The 22716-nt window shown below is 44.8% G+C and overlaps 1 protein-coding gene across 7 annotated transcripts in view; it reads left to right on the top strand.

Moving 5' to 3' along the window:
• The first annotated feature begins 7765 nt into the window (after positions 1-7765).
• Positions 7766-22716, top strand: part of AP1B1 (adaptor related protein complex 1 subunit beta 1) — a 50456-nt gene continuing 35505 nt past the window's right edge. For 5 of the 7 annotated variants that reach the window (XM_047759561.1, XM_047759560.1, XM_047759562.1 and 2 more), the window contains exon 1: positions 7766-7917. The gene's annotated coding sequence lies outside the window, so the exon portion shown is untranslated. Of the gene's footprint in view, positions 7918-19406; positions 19422-22716 lie in introns of all 7 variants that reach the window. The other 2 variants (XM_047759557.1, XM_047759556.1) reach the window with 2 other exon arrangements.

The following is a 22716-nucleotide window of genomic DNA, read 5'->3' as shown; positions in this document are numbered from 1 at the left end:
ACCGGAACTCCCTTTATTTCTTTTTTAAAATGATTTTTATTTTTTCCACTATAGTTGGTTTACAGTGTTCTGTTAATTTTCTACTGTACAGCAAAGTGATCCAGTCACACATACATATATATGTTCTTTTTCCATCTTTTTCCATGTTATCTTCCATCATGCTCCATCACAAGTGACTAGATATAGTTCCCAGTGCTATACAGCAAGATCTCATTGCTTATCCATTCCAAAAGCAATATGCTTCTTTTTTGTCATACTTACCAGTTTGTTGTATTTTTTTGACTCCACATACAAGTTATATCATACAGTATATGTCTTTCTCTGTCTGACTTATTTGACTTAGCATAATACCCTCCAAGTCCATCCATGTTGTTGCAAATGGCAAAATTTCATTCTTTTTTGTGGCTGAATAGTAATCCTTTGTATATATGTACTACATCTTATTTATTCATTCATCTGTTGATGGAAAGCCTGGAAATTTCTTGAGGTACCAGAAAATAAAGAACTGTGCTGGAAAAAAAAATGATCCACACAATAAATAACTATACAATAGGGTTATAACTTTGAACAAAATGTTCATGAGTTCATAGGGATAATAAGCAATTGGATTTAAACAAATAACTGAATATGGATAGAAATAAATTGTTGAATAAATAAATGGGGAAGAAAGGGCAGCTTTTCTTTACAGTAGAATTCCAATTAATAAACGTAAAATAGGAGTTCCCATCGTGGTGCAGTGGTTAACGAATCCGACTAGGAACCATGAGGTTGCAGGTTCGATCCCTGCCCTTGCTCAGTGGGTTGAGGATGTGGCATTGCCGTGAGCTGTGGTGCAGGTTGCAGATGCGGCTTGGATCCTGCGTTGCTGTGGCTCTGGCGTAGGCCGGCGACTACAGCTCTGATTAGACCCCTAGCCTGGGAACCTCCATATGCCGCGGGAGCTGCCCAAGAAATGGCAAAAAGGCCAAAAATAAATAAGTAAAATAAACGTAAAATAATGAGAGAAATAGAAAATCATCATTAGGCAAACACAGGATTAATAACTGTCGCAAGCAAGAACCACTGAAGGATGCTAAAATTAGTGGGGAGAAGCGTGATATGAAGTTGGATCTCACAGTATTTTCCCATAAGATATTTTTTAATTACAGAGATGAATAGTAACTGTGCAGTGGAGAAAACATGGCAGATAAAACCTCAACCAGATGACCATGGTAGACATCGCCAGTAATAAGATCCATGGCAATTATGTACCATGGATCCCCACATGATGTACCAAGAAGGGGACACCACATTTGGGGTATTGCCAAAAATGCATAGTGTTTAATGTTGATAAATCCAGGAAAAGAAACCATCACAGAATGGAGGAGTCAAAAGAGATGTGATGGTGAAGGGTAATGTGGTATCCTGGACCCTGGTGCAGAAAAGACATTAGAGAGGAAACTGGTAAAAGGGTTTTTTTGTTTTTTGTTTTTTTACCTTTTAGGGCCTCACTCAGCATATGGAGGTTCCTAGGCTAGGGGTCAGATTAGAGCTACAGCTGCTAGCCTACGCCACAGCCACGGCAATGCAGGATCCAAGCTGCGTCTGTGACCTACACCACAGCTCAGTGTAATGCTGGATCCTTAACCCACTGACCAAGGCCAGGGATCAAACCTGCAATCTTATGGTTACTAGTCAGATTCATTTCCACAACAGGAATTTCAAAACTGGTAAGATTTGAATTAAGTCTATAGTTTAGTTAATAACATTGTACAAACGGTTTTGATTCTGGTTTTTATCCTTGTATTATGGTCAAATAAGATGTGAACATTAGAGGAAGTCAAATGAAGGATAAATGGGAACATTCTACTATTTTTGTAAATTTTCTGAAGTTCCTGGGCCAGGGATCAAACCCAAGCCGCAGCAGTGACAATGCTAGATCCCTAACTGCTAGACCATCAGAGAACTCCTAATTTTTTGTAAATTCTCTGTGTCTAAATGTATTCCAAAATGAAAAATTTTAAATGCTTTTACAGGTTCAAAAGGAAGTTCAGTGGAAAATTTCCTTCCCTCCCCTGTCCTTTAGCAACCCAGGTCCCTTCCCTACAGGGATCAATGTTAGTTTCTGTGGTTTCCTTCCAGAATAATCTATGCGTACCAGCAACTAGTCTAGATTATATCCATGTTGTATTTGTTTGTCATCTTGGCCTCTGGCCTCCACATTCTTCAAATTCTTGGTGATCGTTTGGTTGCTTCCTCAGAGTTAAGTGAGCCAGGAGGGCTGTGTGGCTGCTCTGACGTGAGCAGGCTTGTCCACTGTGGTCCTGGCTCTCCCCACCCCTATTTCCTCCCTGTTTTACTGTAATTCCCTCTCCCGCCACTGGGGGTGGTGGTGTTGCGGTCCAGAGCCCTCGGTTTTCCCGTTTCTGAGTATGAACCTCAGTCTTCAGCTGGAGGACCAGCGATATATGCCTGAAGGATCTGGGGGGCATCTAGCTTCTTTTCAGATGTTGAATCAAACTTCCAAATTTTAGTTTATTCTTCACCTCCACTGCCACAAGTTTCTGGTGCCACTAGTTCCTGAATCTTTGGGGTTCTGCACTATAAATTGGATTGCTTCTTAGCGCCCCTCTTGATGGCTTAGGATTCAGCCAAGTCAGTAATCTTTTATCCTTTTGCTTTCCTGCTTCCACTGTTGTCAGCATTGTCTCCTTTCTTGCTCTCATAGCTCTTGTAGATTTACACCTTTGGGGGAAAGAAAAAAAAAATCCTAACCACAATGAGATACCACTTCACCCATTAGGATGGCTATTAGTAAGAAGAAGAAGAAAAAAAACAAACAAACAGAAAATAAATGCTGGTGAGGATGTGGAGAATTTAGAACCCTTGTATATTGCTGGAGGGAATTAAAATGGGGCAGTTGCTGTGGAAAACAGGATGGTGGTTCCTCAAAAATGTAAACATAGAATTACCATAAGATTTAGCAGTTCCACTCCTGGGTATATACCCTAAAGGATTGTAAGCAGGGACTTGAACAGCTATTTGTTTACCAATGTTTCTACAGCATTATTCACAGTAGCCAAAATGTGGAAGCAGGAGTTCCCACTGTGGCGCAGCAGAAACGAATCTGACTAGTATCCATGAGGATGCTGGTTCAATCCCTGGCCTTGCTCAGTGTATCAGGGATCCAGTGCTGCTGTGAGCTGTGGTGTAGGTCTCAGATGCAGCTTGGATCTGGAGTTACTGTGGTTGTGGTGCAGGTTGGCGGCTGTAGGTCTGACTCAACCCCTAGCCTGGGAACCTCCATATGCCACGGGTGTGGCCCTAAAACACACACACACACACACACACACACACACACACACACACACACACATATGCATTATCCAGAAAGGGTCTGAAGCCTCTTTTAGAAACTGGTAGAATAAAAACTGCAAAAACAGCATGTACACAGAAAATGAAATAGAGGAATAATAATCACATATGAAGAAGAATCTAGAAAAAAATTTCAGGACATAGAAAGGCTTGATGTGGGGCTGCTTGTGCAACAACAACGTTGGAAGGGAAGGGTGGTGGTTAATGTCACCCGTGTGCCCTCTAGTGGGCACAGGTGGGAAGAGTATTTAATTTGTTCAGCGTATATTTATTAGGCGCTGCTGTGGAGGGAGGGTGGGAGGGGCGTGCTCTGAGCTTCTGTGTGTCCGAAAGAGGAAGGGATTTGCTGAAGGTCACACAGCACCAGCAGCAGGTCCTGGTCATTTCTCAGCATCACAGGAATCTTCCTCTGATTGGATGAAATCTCATAGGCAGGTAAGGGAAGCCTGAGCTCTGCAGATGTCAGCCCTGGCCTGGACTCTCATTGCTGCCTTGTGAAGTAGGGAAAGTTCCTCAGCTCTCAGGGTCTCAGTGTGCTTACCTGTAAAGTGGGGGTTATCCTAGTGCCCACCTCTTGAGCATGGTGAGGGTTAAATAAAGTGATGGATGTCAAGGGTATACAAAGGTACCTGTCTCATGATGGGTTCAGAGTTCACAGGGATGAGAAACTGAGACTGAAGAATGTGGACAGGTCCGTCCAACATCAGCCAGATCAGTAGGGTAGCATAGAAAATGATTAGGGCTTGGAGAAAAGTTTAAAAACTTCCTCCTTCTACCAGGTGATATTATTGTTAACGATGGTGGTTTTTTTGGGTTTTTTTGTTTTTTTTTTTTTTCATTTTTTGGCCACCCTGCACATGGAGTTCCCATGCCAGGGATCAGATCCAAGTCATAGTCTCAACCTAAGTGGCAGCTGCGGCAACACCGGGCACGGGGATTGAACCCATGTCCCAGAGCTCCCAGGACACCACTGACCCTGTTGTGCCACAGTGAGAACTCCTAGTGATGGTGTATTTGTCATGAGAATCTGGTTCTCTCTACACATGGGCTTGGCCATCACTGGAGCAAGGGTGCCTCCTAGGCCCAGGAGGGACAGGGTGGACCACATGTGCCCCGGGTGTGACTGTTTTAGACACAGCTATCAGCATTTGATGCTGCGTGTGGCTCAGGCAGAGTGGCCAGCTGGGGTTGGTGGGGATAGGGGTGGAGAGAGAAGCCCCTCAGAGGCCCTGTTTCCCTGCTTCTGTCTCCCACCTCTGCGAGATATAATCATGCAGCCTTTGGCACTGAGCTGTAAATCCTCTTATTAGTAGCATACTTTTAGCTCTCCTCCAGGCTGAGCTATGGCAGAGGAGGCTCAGGCCTACAGGGCAGAGTGAATTGGCTTTGCCCACTGGCCTAAGTTTTCTCATCTTGGGGACTGGCATTGAATTGACTTATTGGGGCAGACCAGTGGATCAATATGTGAAAGAGCCTAGCACAGTGACTGGTTCATGGTAACTACTAGTAGCAAGAATGTCATCCTTCACCCTTGAGGCTGGATTTTACCTCCTCCAGAAAGCCATCCCGGAGTGGTGTTATAATTGTCCCTTTATTTGTCTGTCCCCTACACTCAACCATAATTCCAAGGAGGGATTGTACCACCTTTAGCTCACTGTTGTATCCCCAATATGGCTAACTTAGTGACATATTTTAGGTGAATGAGTGGCACTTATGAGAGCACATATCCTGGGGCTTTGGGCCCAGTCCCTCAGCTCGGCCACTCACACACTGTCTGGGTTTAGCTCTTAGAATTGCAACAACCCTCTGCCCCGATCAGGTGGGGCTGATGTGAATAGGAAATGAGACCCTCCACACACTGCCTGGCTGTCCAACACCCAGCCTGAGGCACATTTCAGAGCAGGGGCTTGGGAAATGCTTTCAGAAAGACCCAGACATCTGGCTTCCTTGCCTTCCTGCCTCTGCACTCTTGTCCCTGGATTACCTTTTCCTTCTATCTCAGCCTGCGCAACTGTGTTCTCATTGAGCAGAGCCTAGAACAAATGTCACCTTCTGCAGGATGTCCTTCCTGAGCAAACTGATGCTGTGACTTCTGTCTCTTGGGAATCTTCAAGCTCTGGCTGCTTCTACCACTGACGTCACATTCACGTAAGCCATCCAGCTTGGTACCTTTGTTTCTTGGCGTGTTTTGTTGGATAATTTTTCTCTTTCCATGTCACATTCCCAAGGAAATTTTGTTTTCCAATGAGGCCAATAGCATTTGCCAAAATTTATCATTAGAGAAAGGTGTTTCCTCCAGACAGCTGTGCATAGCATGTGGAACATGGCATGTGCATATAAAACTATTTATTTCCTGTCTACTTCAGAAAAGGATTTAAAGGAGTTTCCTTGTGGTGCAGCAGGTTAAGTATCTGGTGATGTCACTGCAGCAGCTTGGGTTGGAAACTTTCACATGCTGTAGTCATGGCCAAAAAAAGGGAAAGGATTTAAAAATGGACTAAGTTCTGTAAATTTAGTTAAGAGAGTTGTTCCAATGCCAGTTCCCTGGTTTTGACATTATACTACAAATATATAAAATGTCACCATGGAGGGAAGCTGAGTGAGGGTACATGATACCCTTGATGTACTATTTTTGCAATTTCCTATAGGTCTGTAATTGTTTTATTTAATTATTTATTTATTTATTGTCTTTTTGCCTTTTCTAGAGCCGCTTCCCACAGCATATGGAGGTTCCCAGGCTAGGGTTCTAGTCAGAGCTGTAGACGCCGGCCTACACCACCGTCACAGCAACTCGGGATCTGAGCCGCGTCTGCGACCCACACCACAGCTCATGGCAACTCCAGATCCTTAACCCACTGAGCAAGGCCAGGGATTGAACCCACAACCTCATGATTCCTAGTCGGATTGGTTAACCACTGCGCCACAATGGGAACTCCACTGTAATTATTCTAAAATTAAACATTTTATAAAAAGGATTTCAGGCTAATTAAACATGCAAAACTATATTAAAATTAAAACAGTAATATCTGGATTAGATGGGACATAAAGACTTGGCTGTGCAAGCTTATTTATTAATACATTTTGTAATATGAAACAATTGGTGACAACCCAAGTGAACAACTGTAGAGGTTTGTTTTTGAAAACAGTAATGCCATCCATACAATAGAATCGCAGGTGTTGGAAAGCACCAAACAAAAATGTATTTCTTGGAGTTCCTGTCGTGGAGCAGTGGAAACGAATCCGCCTAGGAGCAGTGATGTTGCGGGTTCGATCCCTGGCCTCACTCAGTGGGTTAAGGATCCTGCGTTGCTGCGGCTGTGGTGTAGGCCAGCAGCTGTAGCTTGGATTCTACCCTTAACCTGGGAACCTCCATATACTGAGGGTGCAGCCCTAAAAGTTAAAAAAAAAAAAAAACTTTAAATGTATTTCTTGCTTTAGGAGACTTTTACCAATATCTTGGTGAGGTAAAAATACCAAATGATGTGTTTAGTCTGGAAGGATATTCACCAAAATATTAAGAATGAGTGTACAGCAGAAATTGGCACAATATTGTAAATCAACTATACTTTAATTTTAAGAAATGATTGTCTCCGGGAAATGGGATTGCAGATGATTTCTCTCCTTTTGCTTACTAGTATATTTCCATTTCTCTACAATGCAAATATTTGTCCAGTAAACATTTTTAAAGAGTAATGATTAATTAATATTTTAATGAGGATAATCAAATGGAATTCCCATTGTGGCTCAGCAGGTTAAGAACCCAACTAGTATTCATGAGGATTCTGGTTCTATCCGTGGCCTAGCTCAGTAGGTTAAGGATCTGGCATTTCCAGAAGCTGCAGCATTGGTTGCAGATGCCACTCGGATCTGGTGTTTCTATGGCTGCAGCATAGGCCACAGCTGCAGCTCCGATTAGACCCCTACTCCAGGAACTTCCATATGCCCTAAGTGCAGCGGTAAAAAAAAAAAAAAGCAAGAAAGAAATTATCCAGGAGGAGAAAGTTTAATAGTACCAGAGTTGGGAGTGAGATTGCTATAGCAACTGAAGTCCTGATTAACCCAGCCAAAGGGAAGATGGGACATTATTAAGCTCTCCTTGGAAGGTCTAAGGTTTTCTCTTACAACGCGGAATTCCTTCATAAAGTAAGCGATCTTGAGCAAAACTTGCCCCTCTCAGAGTCTAGTTTACCCGTCTGTAACGACCTTTTCCATCTTCATCAAGTTAAACTACGTAACGGCTTATCTGTCTAATCTTTCTCTGGCTCTACAGTGGCTGAGAACGACGTGTCGGAGGAGGGTTAATTCCCGCCGGCCCCGCCCTCCTGGCCACGCCCTCACGGGCCCCACCCCCGCCCGGGTTGAACCCTTGACCCCGCCCCCAGGTCCTGCGTCCACCGGAAGTGCCCGAGCGCGGGCAGCTCACTTCCGCCCGGCAGGTGACAGCCGCGGGGCTCGGAGCGGCTGGCGGCACGGACGCACCGGGAGAGTGGGAGGACAAGGCCGCGGACGTTTTACTGCAGAGTGGAGCCGCGCCGTGGCGCCGGGAGCCGTTTGGACCTGCGGGTGAGGAGGCGGGGAGCCCGGCGAGGCCGGAGAAGAGATGGGGCAGGGAGTCGGGGGGTCTGAGGTGAGGGGTTTGTGGGGTCAGAGGTCACGGAGAGGACGAGGCGCTAGAGGAGCTAGAGTGGCTTCCCAGGCCGCGTTGAGGCAGAAGGGCTGCGGGTTCATTCATTCTCGGCCCGCTTGGCCTCCCGCCTCCACCCCAGGTCCGCAGTCCCTCTGGGGGCGCCCTCCCGGAGAGACTCCTAGACTTAGGCCCCAGGGAGCCTGCGCTTGGCCAAACAGGAAACTTCTCTTCGGGTCCTGGTTCCCTCTGCATTCTTACCCCCATGGCCAGCCTGAGTCTTCCTCCTCGTTCAGGGCCTTATCTCTTTGCCAAGGTTTGAAAAGAAAAAAAAATAAAAAAATAAAAATTAAGGAACAGCCCGCGCTGCCTGCTCTGGGGTAGGGTTGGGTTTGGTCTGTACTTAGGCGCCTCACCAACAAGTTAACTGGGGACACCTGTAATAAATGCCAAAACTACTGATAAAATGCTAGCTGCTGATTAATTGAGCTCTTACTGTGTACCAGGCATTATGTTAAGTACTCGTAATGCAGCATTTAAATTTCCCAGCAACCTTTGTGAGGTAGCTGCTGTTGTTATCTCCATTTTACCTCCGAGTAAAATGCACAGAGAGGTTAAGTCACACCTGTAAGGTCAATCGGGTGGTGTAGGCAAGAGCCAGAGTTTCTACCCAGGTTCTCAGGAACGTGCAAAGTGCAGAGACCAAAGAGAGGCTGGAGCAAGGTTGGAGTGTAGGAGCTATTTAATATCTTTAGCTGCCATTATCTTTACTTGCATCTATATAAAGATGTAGCCTTATTGCTTCTTGTCTAACCTTCATAAGGAGCATTTGATTCACTTTATTTAGGATGAAACAGTTTTGCAGGTTGTTGCTTTTCAGGGCAAGAGTTTTTCCTGACTATTGGGTACTGTGAGACATCAGATAGGCTATGGATGAAACTAATTTAATAATATCCAGAACCTCCCTTGAGAGTGGTTGAGCTGCATTCTTTTTGGAGTAAAGAGGAACTACATGACCCCTTAGAGGAATCTTTTGGCCCTGGGTTCTTGAAGAATATTCCCAAGGGAAAGGTCTGTGTCTCTCTAAGAAAAATGCAGGTCCCCTGACTTCTTGGCTGGAAAGTGCACATCTTGCCTGAAAGATGGTGAGATGGTTTCATGACCAGAGGACTAGGCTCTGTGGTACTGAACCATATTCCTTTGCAGACATTCGCTTGCTCCACTTCTGCCTCATTTTCCTTGATAGCAGCACAGACCTGCTGATATCCTACCTACTCCTGGGTATTACAGGCCTTAATGAACTCATAAGGGTTTCCACATGTTTCTGAAGAAAGTTGTGATACAGACATTACTGTAGTACCTGTTTTTAAACTCTTCGATCTGTTCTTCTAGTTCATTGAATTCACAGAAACTTAACATTGTCACCCTATCCCCATCGTTCCAAGGGAGAATATGAGATGAAGTGACTTGTCACAGATGGTAGGAATATAAGTAGAGCTCAAAGCATCTGGCTTCCTGTCCTGAGTTGAGCCCTGCCTCCTTCAACCTCTTCAAGAAGCTCCATGAAGAGGGACTTAACTAGTTTTCAAAGAATCAGATCCCTCAGAAGTTGTATAGAGATTATCAGTTGAGTGTGGTTTGAGCATAGATTTCACCTGAGTGACTTCTTGAGCGCTCAAAGGTGTGATGGAAAAAGCACTCCCTTACTCATCAATCAATCCTGGATTCCAGTCCTAGCTCAGCAGCTTCTTGGTGATGTGACCTGAATAACTTATTTAGACTGAGCCTTCTCTTTTTTAAATTTATTTTTTATTAAGGGCCGCAGATCAGCATATGGAAGCTCTCAGGGTAGGCGTTGAATCAGAGCTACAGCTGCCGGCCTACACTACAGCCACACCAGATCTGAGCCGCATCTGTGACCTATACCACAGCTTACCGCAACGCCAGATCCTTAACCCACTGAGCAAGGCCAGGGATCGAACCTGTATTCTCATGGCCACTAGTTGGGTTCATTTCCGCTGAGCCACCATGGGAACTCCCAGATTGAGCCTTCTTTACCTCAGTTCTAGAATAACACCACCACCTTCGCCCTCTCCCCAGAACACTGTTACATGTGGCACATTTGTGCAGACCCTTTTGTTGCTGTGGTAGGTGCCTTGACTCTAGGCACTTGGTGCCCACTGGGAGCCTGTGTCTAAGGAAGGCTGTCAACCCTGGTTTGGGGGTGTGGTATTTCCATCTGCAAACAGAGACCATTATGTACACAGGACTTCTCCCGTCCTTCTTGTTTCACTTCCTAAAAGTGTTTCAGAACAAGTTCAGTCCGTTGGTCCTGCTGGCTCAGGGCTTGAACTTTCTTCTTTTTATAGTTATTCTCTGAAGCTATGGCACGTCTTGACTGCTCACTTCCCAAAAACCCCCACGCCTGGCACCAAAGCCTGATGTAGAGCAAACACGCCTTGGGTATGAGATCTGTGCTTTGGTGTGTTTCCGAAAGCTGAAGGGGTATCTGTTACTTGTAGATATTTCTTTTTCTAAACAGGTCTTTTGCCTAAGATAGGTCACTGATGAGTTATCACAGTCCAGAAATGGTTTTTGTGTTCTTTTTCTCTTCACACAGAGAGGAACAAATAACTCCAGAGAGAAAAATATTGCTTGAGCATTTGAGGACTCTCTTTTAAAAAAAGTTCTGCTTGAATATCCATCAGTGGATCCTCATGGCTCTAAGGCTAAAACTCACACTCCCTATCGTGGCCTTCAAGGCCCTTTGAGCTCTGATCCCTGCTGGGTTCTCTTGCCTTGTCTTTTCTACAACTCACTTCCTCACTCCTCTTCCCAAGTTGCAGTCAAGCTCAGCTGCTTTCCACTTCTGGAAAGGCCTCAGCTGTTTGCCTCTGTGTCTTTGCTTTGTGCTGTTCCCTCCTCCTTAACACCATTTCCTGTCACACACACACCCTTCTTTGCTGGACGACTACATGATGCTTCCCATCTGACCATCTCCCCCACCTTGCAGGCCTGAACTGGATGTCCCATGGCTTTGATCACAGTGAGTTGTCATTGTCTGTTTACTTGGCAGTCTCGTAAATACATAGCTTTTACTCCTTGGAGAGGGCTTATCTTAACTGTTTGTGTCTCCAGTACCTAGTGAAATGTCTGGCACATAGTAGGTGCTCAGTAAATATTCAGTAAATGAATATCACATTAAATTTTTAGCAGTCCTTGACTCCTGGGGAATTTAAAGCACTTTACAGACAATCTCCTGTCCATCCTCATGTCACCCCAGAGGGGAAGGGAGAAATCTGATCAATGGTGGGATTAACTACTCTAGAACTATTCATGCTGCCACTCAGCCAGCCACCAGAGTGTTTTAGGGCCTCCAGAGAACTGGAAATTCGGGAGCAGCAGGGAGGTTCTGATGGTAATGGCTCTTCCTGTGTAGTAGTAAGGTGACCAACATTTATCAAGCACTTGGTGGACTGGGCACTGCCGAGGACTTTGTATGTATTCCCTTGTTTTAGCCTTATAAACCCCTCAGGCATGTGCATTGTGATTCTCATTTTGCAGATGTGGTATGGTTGTGCCTGTTAGGTTGTGTAGACCCCTTGAGAGCCTGGGTTGTACCTTTCCTTTCCCAACCCCTTGCCCTTGAAATGTCTCCTTTTAATTTAATGGAGCTGAGCAAGGGCTTGCCTGTGGTTCTAGACTCCCAAACCTCATGCTTTTGGGCTCTTTAGCCTTGGGCTTGACATCTGACCTCCATTAAGAGGGTCTCCCCAAAACTGAGAGGCCTCTTCCAATTACAATTGTGGCTGGTTGACCACAGAATGCCTAGAGTTCATCAGTCGCCGATCTGTCAAATCTCCTCTGTGGACTTTAGCTACAAGATGGTAGATTTGGAAGTCAGGTGTCAAAAGTTCGACCCTTTCAGCACTGAAGACATTCGTTACAGCTGAGCTCTGTAAAGGACTGGACTTGGGTGGCACATACTTTTTATCTCACCTTAATTGCTTTTTGGGTCCTAAGCATATTGAAAGTAGAGTGACAAAATTTCATTAGAGCTAGCTGCTGTTTGTTTCTGTAGTCTTCATTCTCTGATCTCTGAGGGCTGGGTGGCTGGAGATTGTGACACTGAGGACAGAGCCTTCATACATCCAACATTCATTCATTCAGTATTTATTGAGCCCTCCTGTGTCCCTGACACAGGGCTAAATGTGAGGATAGGTAAACAAGCCAGTTTCTGCCTTTGGGTTGCTTACCACATTCTAGTGGGGCAGATAGACAAAGAAGAAATAAAAAACAAATGTAATAATTAGAAAAACAAGTGGAGTTCCTGCTATGGCTCAGTGGGTTAATGACCTGGCATTGTCTCTTCGGTTCAGTCTCCCGCCTGGGAACTTCCAAATGCTGTGGGTGTGGCTGAAAAAAAAAAAGGTAAGTCATGAGGGATAAGAAGCATAGCAGCCAGCACCTGTTAAAATGTAAGCCAGATCTTAGGACTCTAGCTTAAAACCCTCCAGTGACTCACAGCTCATTCAGAGTAAAAGCCAGAGTTCTTACTTTGACCTGTAAGGCCCCCTCCATTCTCCTCTGATCTTAATAATCCACTGTCCCCCTTATAGCTCTCTCTGTTTAAGCCACATCACCTCCCTACTGTTCTTCAAACAGGCCGGGCACACTCCCACCTTTGCACTGACTATTTTTTACACCTGGAAGTCTCTTCCCCAGGCATGGTCACCTGTCACCTTCTCAAGGAGGCCGTTTGTAGCTGCCCTGGTTAAATTTCAACTTCCCAGTCACCCTCCCTCATGCTCCCTGTTCTTCTTCACAGCTTTCTTTTTCTTCATAACATTAATCACTATCTGAGATACTATATATTTAACTTATTTATCTTGGTTATAATCTCTGCCTGCCATTAGGATATAAGTTCTGTGAAGAGTAAGCTCTTTGTTTCATTCACAGCTTTATCTCCAGCATGTAGACCTATTTATGGCTCAGTAAATGTGTGAATACTGGGCTATGAAGGCAGAAAAATACCTGCTTAGGGTTTCTGTTGAGGCTCGGCAGTATCGAACCCAACTAGTATCCATGAGGATGCTGGTTCAGTCCCTGGCCTCGCTCAGTGAGTTAAGGGTCCAGCATTGCTGTGAGCTGTGGTGTAGGTCGCAGATGCGGCTCAGATCCCAAGTGGCTGTGGCCTAGGCTGGCAACTCTAGTTCTGATTCGACCCCTAGCCTGGCAACTTCCATGTGCAGAAGGTGTGGCCCTAAAAAGCAGAAGAAGAAAAAAAAAAAAAAACCTACTTATGGAGTTCCCATCATGGCTCAGTGGTTAATGAATCCAATAAGGAACCATGAGGTTTCAGGTTGGATCCCTGGCCTTGCTCAGTGGGTTAAGGATCTGGCATTGCCGTGAGCTATGGTGTAGGTCGAAGACGTGGTTCTGATCTGGCATCGCCGTGGCTGTGGCACAGGCTGGTGGCTACAGTTCCGATTAGACCCCTAGTTTGGGAACCTCCACATGCCATAGGTGTGGCCCTAGAAAAGACAGAAAGACATGTATATATATATATATCTACTTAGTGCATACAGGGATGGTATCTTTGAACTGATGTCACCTAAGCTGAGGTTTGAAGGATAAGCTGCTCTAGAAGCTGGAGAGATAATCCAGGCAGAAGGATCAGCAGGTGTGAGGGCAGTGAAGCACAGGAACACAGAAGGCCTATGAGCCTGGAGTGTTATAGGTGGAGGGAAGGCCCTGGCTAAGCTGATACCATGGCCTGTGTCAGAGCCCCCCTTCCCACACCTACCCCAGCATTTGTACCCCTACCTCCTGCAACTCTGGTCACTCTCTGAGCTCATGCCCAGAGCAGGGGGATGATGATATGGCCTCACTGAAGGAAGTGGCTTGAACATTTCTTCCGTTGGATATGTTGCCACTTGATCTTCTACCCTCTGCCCTTTCTTCTCTCTCATCATTTATTTACTTACCTTCCATTTATTGGCTGTAAAATGGCTAGGATTTTTGGCATTCTCAATTTCAGTATTGTCAAAACAGCTTGACAACCAGAACAGATGTAGCTCTGACCCTGGCGAATCCTGTGAAATGAACATTGGGAAGGTGTTTCCTGGCTGAGGTTGGTTAACAAAACTTGAAATTTCCCCAAGAGGAGGATTGAGCACTAGTCATTTGAATATTTACTGAGTACCTATTACTTGCCAGTCTAGGAGTCGGAATATAGTAGTGAACAAAATGGACAAAATCCTTGTCCTTGCGTAATTTCATTATGGAGGGAGGAAAAAATAGGCAGTATAAATAAGTTTTATACTATGTTGATAAGTACGTTGAAGAAAAAAACAAAAGGAGAATAGGAAGTGTGGGGGATTCGTTGGGAGTGGTAATGATTTTAAATAAAGTGGCAAGAGAAGGCCTCAGTGAGAAGGTAACATTTGAGCCAAGATACAAAAGAGGAGAGGGACTGGGGTGGGGGGAGGAGAGAAATAGGTGAGGGAGAAACTTGCAGTTGTAAAGTAAATGAGTCACGGGTATGAAGAGTACAGTGTGGGGAATATAGTCCATAACTATGCAGTATGGTGATCATTTTGAAATGTGTAGAAATATAGAATCACTATGTTGTGTAAAGGGAACTAACATAGTGTTGTAGGTCAATTATACTTCAAAAACAAACACACTTACAGAAAAAGAGATCAGATTTGTGGTTACCAGAGGCAGGGGTTGGGGGGAAGGGAATTGAGTGAAGGCAGTCAAAAGGTACAAAACTCCCAATTATAAAATACATAAGTGCTAGGAATGTAATGTACAACATGATAAATATAAGTATCACTTCTGCATGTTATTATGAAAGGAGAGTAAACCCTTAGATCTCTTATCACAAGGAAAAAATTTTCTATTTAATTTTGTATCTGTGTAAGATAATGAATGTTCACTAAACTTATTGTGATAACCATTTCTTGATGTATGAAAGTCAAATCATTACACTGTACACCTTAAACTTGACAAAGTGCTGTATGACAATTATATCTCAGTACAACTGAAGGGGAAAAAAGATGAGCTGAGCTATGATGCCATCTGGAGAAAGAGCCTCCTTTGCAAAGTGAATAGCATATGCAAAGGCCTTGGGGTTGAAACATGCCTGTTGTGTTCAAGGATCAGCAAAGAGGCCCATGTGGCTGGAACTGAGGGAGTGATGGGGAGAACAGTGGGAGAAGAATTCAAAAGAGATAATGACAGGAGGTGTGTGTGAGAGAAACAGGAGGGGGTATGCATCTTATCCAGGGCCTTGTGAGCCATGAGGCCATGATAGGGACTTTGGCTTTTACTCTGAGGGAGACAAGGAACCATTGGAGGATTTTGAGCAGAGAGGTGCCACTGTCTTAGACTGATGGAACCATTCTGGCTGTTGCTGAGTTGGGTTGTCAGGTGCAGTGTGGAAGCAGCTTTGGCAGCAATCTTGATGGGAGGGGATGGTGTCCTGGGGCCAGGTGGGAATGATGGAGCCAGTGAGAAGCCACTTCATGGATTCTAAATTCATTGAATGTAGACCCGACAGGAATTCCTGATGGATTAGATATGACATATGACATATGAGATAGAGTGTGTTGTCAAAGGTAACTGAGGTTTTTTGAACTTGAGAACCTGTTAACGATGGTATTGGCAGTAACTGGATAATGAAGACTGCAGGATGAACCAGTTAAGGGATGGGGGGAAGCAGGTGGTAGTTTTTTTCATTTTAAATTTGAGCTGCCTGTTAGGTATACAAACATTCAAGAAGAAATGTCAGGCAGTTTGAATATATGAGATGGGAGTTCAAGGGAGAGATTGGGCCTAGGGATGTAAAATTGTGAGTTGTCAGCACAGAGATGGTACTTAAAACCATGACACTGGGTGAAGTAAATAGCTCAGCTGGAGAATGGAGGAGGGCCTCTGGAAAAGGGCAGAAGAACCAGGCCTGAGCCCTTGGGCGCTGCAAGTATTGAAGGAGAGGAAGAGGAAGAGGAACAAAGACACCAGACAGTGGGATGGGGGAAAGCAGACAGCATAGCATCCTGGAATCCAAAGGAAGAGAATTTTTCAAGGAGGAGGGAGTGATCAGTAGCATCAAATGCTTGCCAGCAATGAGACTTGTCATTTGATAAGATCACTGCATCTTCTGTTGGCAGGGTCCAACTCACCTTGACATCCAAGGCTGCCTTGAATCTCATCATTCCCTGACTAACCTCATCTGCTTCTTTCCCTGCCAGGACCTTGCCTTCAGCCAGGTGGTCTCAGAGCCTCCTTAAACACGTGTGTTTGTTTTGGCCTTGGATATGTCTCCTCTCTCAGCATCTCTAACTCCTCATTTTAAAATTGGTTACTTGAGGGAGTTCCCGTCGTGGTGCAGTGGTTAATGAATCCGACTAGGAACCATGAGGTTGCAGGTTCGGCCCCTGGCCTTGCTCAGTGGGTTAATGATCCGGCGTTGCCGTGAGCTGTGGTGTAGGTTGCAGACGCGGCTTGCTGTGGCTCTGGCGTAGGCCGGTGGCTACAGCTCCGATTCGACCCCTAGCCTGGGAACCTCCATGTGCTGCGGAAGCAGCCCAAAGAAATAGCAAAAAGACAAAAAAATAAAATAAAATAAAATAAAATTGGTTACTTGAGAATTCATACAGGGGCTTTGAATTCCCTAGCACAGAGCCTGTGCCCCAGCCAGTGTTTGTGGTGGTTGAGTTATTCTCCATTCATTCCCTGTTATTCTGGCAATTTGTGGTTCTTCTCATGTCACCTTTGCCACTCCCTGTCCAAATCTGACACATCTTTCCATTTTCAGTCAAGCACTATTAATCCAAGAAGGCATCCTTTAATGCTTCCATCTCTAAGTCTCCTCAGTTTTGGTGGCAGTTATCTGGAGGTCATGCTCACTCTGCTGTTCCCTTTACCTGGCTTCTGAATCTGTAAGGCCAGCAGGAAAGACTGTTCTTTGTCTACTGGGAGTGTGCTCCTGTATGGGGCACAGTCCCAGGCTTGGAGCTGACAGTACCGCACACTGTTATACATGCTGTATACGTGAATGACTTCAAAATTTGTCAGATTTTCAGAAAGTGTTCTGATTGTTCAGGTGGGGAAACTAAGGTCTCAAGGAGCCTAATTCTATAGTCTTTGGCCTCTTTCTCTTCATCTTCATTAATTTAAAGTGAGATTGTTCAGAAGAAGCCCCCCACCTTCCCCCATTTTTTCCCTTTTTTGGGTGCCCCCAGCAGGGCCAGGGATCAGATCTGATCCATAGTTGCAACCTAAGCCTCAGCTGCAGCAACGCCAGATCCTTAACCCACTGTGCCAGGCCAGGGCTTGAACCTGTGTCCCAACGCTCCCAAGAGGCTGCCAATCCTGTTGCACCACAGTGGGAACTCCAGAAGGCCCGCCCCCTTTAAGGAACTTTTCTTTTTCTTGGCAACATGTCTTTCCACATATTACTGCTTTAGATTAGTTAGGGACTGGCACTTGATGCTAGAGTTCAGTACTAGAGATTCAGTCTTGTAGAACATTTGATGTGCCATTTGTCTGCTTTTAGTTCCTTTTCATTTTGAAGCTTTAATTGCTGGTGGATCACGGAAGATTGACTAATCAGTTTTCATCCAGATCCCAGGAGACCTATAACTCAGGTGAGCTCATGCAGACAGGCTTTCACTAGACACATTTCTAAACTTGACATTCCTGTTGTCCAAACTGGATGGGCTCGCCCTAAAATAACCTGTAATTCAAGCTTCGAGGGACTAGGCAGGGATGTGTGGCAACATACTTTACGACCTGTTTAAAGTGTGTGTGTTTCTTCCAGGGCTTCATCAGAGAGGGGGAGTTGCCTCACTGGACAGAGTGGGACATGTGTGACCTCATGATGGGGCAAGAGTAGAGAATATCGGAGTTACCATTTTTCTAGCTCTGTGACTCCAAACAAATGCCTTGACCTCTCTGGGCTTCATCTGTAAACTTGTGATATTATTGATACCTTCTTCACAGATTAGTGTGAGGTTTGAATTTAAAGCTCTTTTAGTTTCTGGCCCATAGTGCACATCCATTTGTCATTACCACTACCACTGCCACCTTTGTTTCAAATCTTGTGCCAAGCCCAAGGAAGAATACAGCTTATTTACTTATAATTGAACCGACTTGAAAGAGCCTGTCTAAATTTGGTAACCACATTGTCTCAGAGAGAAAGTCTGAAATCTGGTTTCTCTACTGCTGACTCACCTTTTAATCTTCGAGGTGGCCTGACCTGTTTCCTTGTCTGTGATGTAAACTTCAATACTTACCTGTGAGGATCTTTTCCTTTTTAAAAAAAGAGGCTGTTACAGAGTGCCCGTCATGGCTCAGTGGTTAACGAATCCAACCAGGAACCATGAGGTCGAGGGTTTGATCCCTGGCCCTGCTCAGTGGGTTAAGGATCTGGCATTGCCATGAGCTGTGGTGTAGGTCGCAAACGTGGCTCGGATCCTGCATTGCTGTGGCTGTGGCGTAGGCCAGCGGCTACAGTTCCAGTTAGACCCCTAGCCTGGGAACCTCCATATGCCCCGGGTACATCCCTAGAAAAGACAAAAAAACAAAAAAAATAAAAAAAAATAAAAGGAGACTGTTAGGTGAGGAGTGGTGAGTAGAATTACTGGGTGGTAAGTAAAATCATCATCTCTATTAAACATTGTATTGAATGGGGTCAAGGACACAATCCAGAGCATGCAGAGTAGGGAGGCATTTGTGAAATGAATCAACCTCTGCTCTTGAGACAGAACTTAAACAGCAAAACATACACACTGGTTAAAGTTTGGCTTTTCTGTTGCAAGTGAAGAAACAGTAGCACTACCCTAGCCCCTGTTATTCACTCTTCCTAGCATAGTCTTGACTGTCCTTGAGCTAACACTTACCTCGGATCAAGTTTCTGAAAGCTGTTCATCAGGCAAAGGTTTAACAGTGACAGTTTCAGCACTGAAGTGGGAAGTTACCAACACAGACTTTTAGGGATCAGTTTTTCTTGCCTGGATATCCTTGAACTCAGTGATGGGTCTTGGCAATTGAATCAGACCTTGTCAAATGTCTCTTTCCTCTTTTCATTTCCTAAGCTTCTCCTCTGGCTGATCTCGCTGGGCGCCGAAGGCACGCAGGGCTCTGTGCTGGCACTGCCATCTTCATGCTTCTCATCCAATTGCAGAGTATGGGCTGCTCTGACATGAGTCACTGCTCTGAGCCTAGAAAAGTCCTCTCCCTGGCCATTGGCTGGTCACTTGGGGAATTGCTTGGCTTGTTACTGTTTTCCCTCCTACTGAAGACCTAATAAGGTTTGCTGGCCCTGGCTGCATTCTGAATTTGTTTTCTCTTTTGTCCCCTTGGAAACATCTTCTGTCATGCCCTGTGAATGATCATGCACATTGCCTCTGATTCCCAGGAAGAACACTCATTGGTAAGAAAGTGGGTTTCTCATCTTGCAGGGAATCATAGAACATGAAATGGGGGGTGGGAGGATGGACTTTGTCATTTAACAGACTGGTAGTTTTCTGACTTTGTTCCATGGAACTATGGGTTGTCAGAAGGTCCCCTGGTGAGGGGATGGGAATGCCAGGCACAGTGGAATAATGCACCAGGCTCTGGGCACCCACCCTTACTTCAACTAGAGCAGTTCCATTTATCTATCTATCTATCTGTCTATCTCTTTATCTCTCTCTCTGTCGCCACACCTGCGGCATATGGAGGTTCCTAGGCTAGGGGTCAAATCAGAGCTGTAGCCACTGGCCTACGCCACAGCAGTGCCAGATCCGAGCCATGTCTGCAACCTACACCACAGCTTATGGCAGCGCTGGATCCTTAACCCACTGAGCAAGGCTAGGGATTTAACTTGTGTCTTCATGAATGCTAGTTAGATTCATTTCTGCTGAGCCATGATGAGAACTCCCTCCATTTTTGTTTTAAACAATTTAAAAGCAGGCTGGGGAGAAGGACACTTGAAAAGCCATTGATTTCTTTGAATTCTCCTGTTTGACAATTGGGGAAAGGGCGGGCCAAAGATGGGGGGTGTTTGCCCAGGGTCTCAGAGCTGTTGGTAGCAAAACTAGATTTCCTTGGAGCCATCTTGGCATTGGATCAGTCTTGCCATTTCTGTTGAAAGTTAACTGCAAAGCCTATGTTCCTGGTTTGCCCAGCCACCGCTGTCTGGCACTCATCAAGCAGCCCTATTGTGGTGACCTGTTGTGGGCTCTTGGTTTTCTAGCTTCTCTGGAAAACCTGTCTTTCATTTTGTCATCAAACATTTTGTGAACTCCTGGAATATGCCAGGCATTGGCCAATTGCTGGGTTGACAGCATTAAACAGGACAGGTCCTAAATTAGAGTCAGGAGGAGGACTGTGGGGAAGACCACACTGTGATTGAGTCACATGTCAGGGAAGCCTCTGCCCCTCTGGGTCCAGAGAGGGCTTCTCTGGTACAGTGTGTTTGAGCTGAGACTGAAATAAGCCTGGGGGTGGGAATAGTGTTTCGGATAGATGTACCATAGTTTTCTAAATTGCATTTATTTATATATATATATAGTTTTTTATTTTTTGTCTTTTTAGGGCCGCAGCCAAGGCATATGGAAGTTCCCAGGCTAGAGGTTGAATAGGAGCTGCAACTGCTGGCCTCTGCCGCACCTGCTGGCCTCTGCCACAGCAATGCCAGATCCGAGCTGCGTCTGTGACCTACACCACAGCTCATGGCAATATTGTATCCTTAACCCACTGAGCAGGGCCAGGGATCGAACCCAGATCCTCATGGATACTAGTCAGGTTCATTACTGCTGAGCCACAACAGGAACGCCAAACTGCATTATATTTCAAAGAGATGATTTACATACACAGGATATAAAATTCCCAAGATAGACAAAGATAAGCGATGAAGAGTCAGTCTCTTAACCCTCCCTTGGTAATCCAGCTTCCTTTCTTAGAGAAACCATGGTTAACATTTCTTTTTTACCCTTTCAAGGATAGTCTATGCATTTGCAAACACTTGAGTATTTATGTTTTATTAGTATAATTATTTTTTAATTAAATTAAAATTGTTATGTATTACATTTTGCATCTTTTTTGTAGGGCCACACCCATGGCATGTGAAGGTTCCCAGGCTAGGGGTATAATCGAAGCTACAACTGCTGACCTATGCCACAGCCACAGCAATGCCAGATCCAAGCCGAGTCTGTGATGTATACCACAGCTCACGGCAATGCCGGATCCTTAAGCCACTGATCAAGGCCAGGGTTTGAACCCACAGCCTCGTGGTTCCTAGTTGGATTCCTTTCCATTGCACCATGATGGGAACTCTGGCATCTTTTTTTCACTTAATATCTTAGAGGGTATTGCATATAAGTACATGTAGAACTGCTCATTCTTTTTCATGATTGCATCGTGTTCCTCATGTCTGTATGTAGTGGCGTAATTTTTTAAACCAGTCCTCTCTCAATGGGAGGACATTTAAAGTATTTAAAATATTTGCTATTACAAAGGATGCCACATGAATAACTGTATCCTCATAGTTTTGTACCTATAGAATAAACTGGAAGCAGAATTGGTGGGTTGATGGGTAAGTGCCTTTGCAGTTTTGGTATCTGCTGTTGTCAAATTGCTTTAAATGTTGTAGCAATTTAGATTCGTTAGCATTATATAAGGGTATCTGTTTCCCCATGTCAGCACCATTATGGAGTGTTGCCAGACTTTTGGGTCTTTACCAAATCCAATAGCTGATTTCAGCTATTGTATTTCATTGTAATTTTAATTTCCATTTCTCTTATCGTAAGTAAACCCAAACCACTGTATGTCATTTTTATGAATGGGCTACATCCTCTGCCATTTTTGTCTTTGTAGTCACTTTTTTTTTTTTTGGTCTTTTTGCCTTTTCTAGGGCCGCTCCCACAGCATATGGAGGTTCCCAGGCAAGGGGTGGAATCAGAGCTGTAGCCTCTAGCCTACACCATAGTCACAACGTCAGATCCGAGCCACGTCTGTGACCTACATCACAGCTCATGGCAACACCAGACCCTTAACCCAGTGAGCGAGGCCAAGGGTTGAACCTGCATCCTCATGGATTCAAGTGAAATTCGTTTCTGCTGAGCCATGATGGGACCTCCTCTGTGTATGTATTTATCTTTTGTATGTCTTTGGGTTTTTATTATGTTTTTGGCCATGCAGAAAGCCTTGATTTTTATATAATTGAATTCATAGATCTTTTAAGACTTATTCATTTTATGTCTTGCTCAGAAAGGCTTTATTTCCTTTGGGTTATGCAGTGTGCTATTTTTCTTATCCAGGGTTTGTTTTATTTATTTATTTATTTATTTATTTTAATGTAATGTTTGTATAACTTAACACCGACTGAAATGCTCAGCTCTGTGGAGGTCCCATTGTAGCTCAGTGGTAATGAACCCGACTAGTATGCGTGAGAACACAGGTTCAGTCCCTGGCTCTGCTCATTGAGTTAAGGATCTGGCATGGCCATGAGCTATGGTGTAGGTTGCAGATATAGCTTGGATCCTGCATTGCTGTGGCTGTGACACAGGCTGGAGGCTAAAGCTCCAATTTGACACCTATACTGGGATCTTCCTTATGCTAAGGGTTCAGCCCTTAAAAAAAAAGAGAGACAGACAGAGAAATGCTCAGCTCTTAAGTGTGCAGTTTGGCCAGTATCTGCATCAAAATAGAGATCACTTCTATCACTTTAGAGGGTTTTTTTTTTT

The sequence above is a fragment of the Phacochoerus africanus genome, chromosome 15 (assembly GCF_016906955.1).
Source record: "Phacochoerus africanus isolate WHEZ1 chromosome 15, ROS_Pafr_v1, whole genome shotgun sequence".
Classification (NCBI taxonomy): Eukaryota; Metazoa; Chordata; class Mammalia; order Artiodactyla; family Suidae; genus Phacochoerus; species Phacochoerus africanus.
Note: the sequence above shows the minus strand (reverse complement) of the source record. Positions and strands in the feature narration are given on the sequence as shown.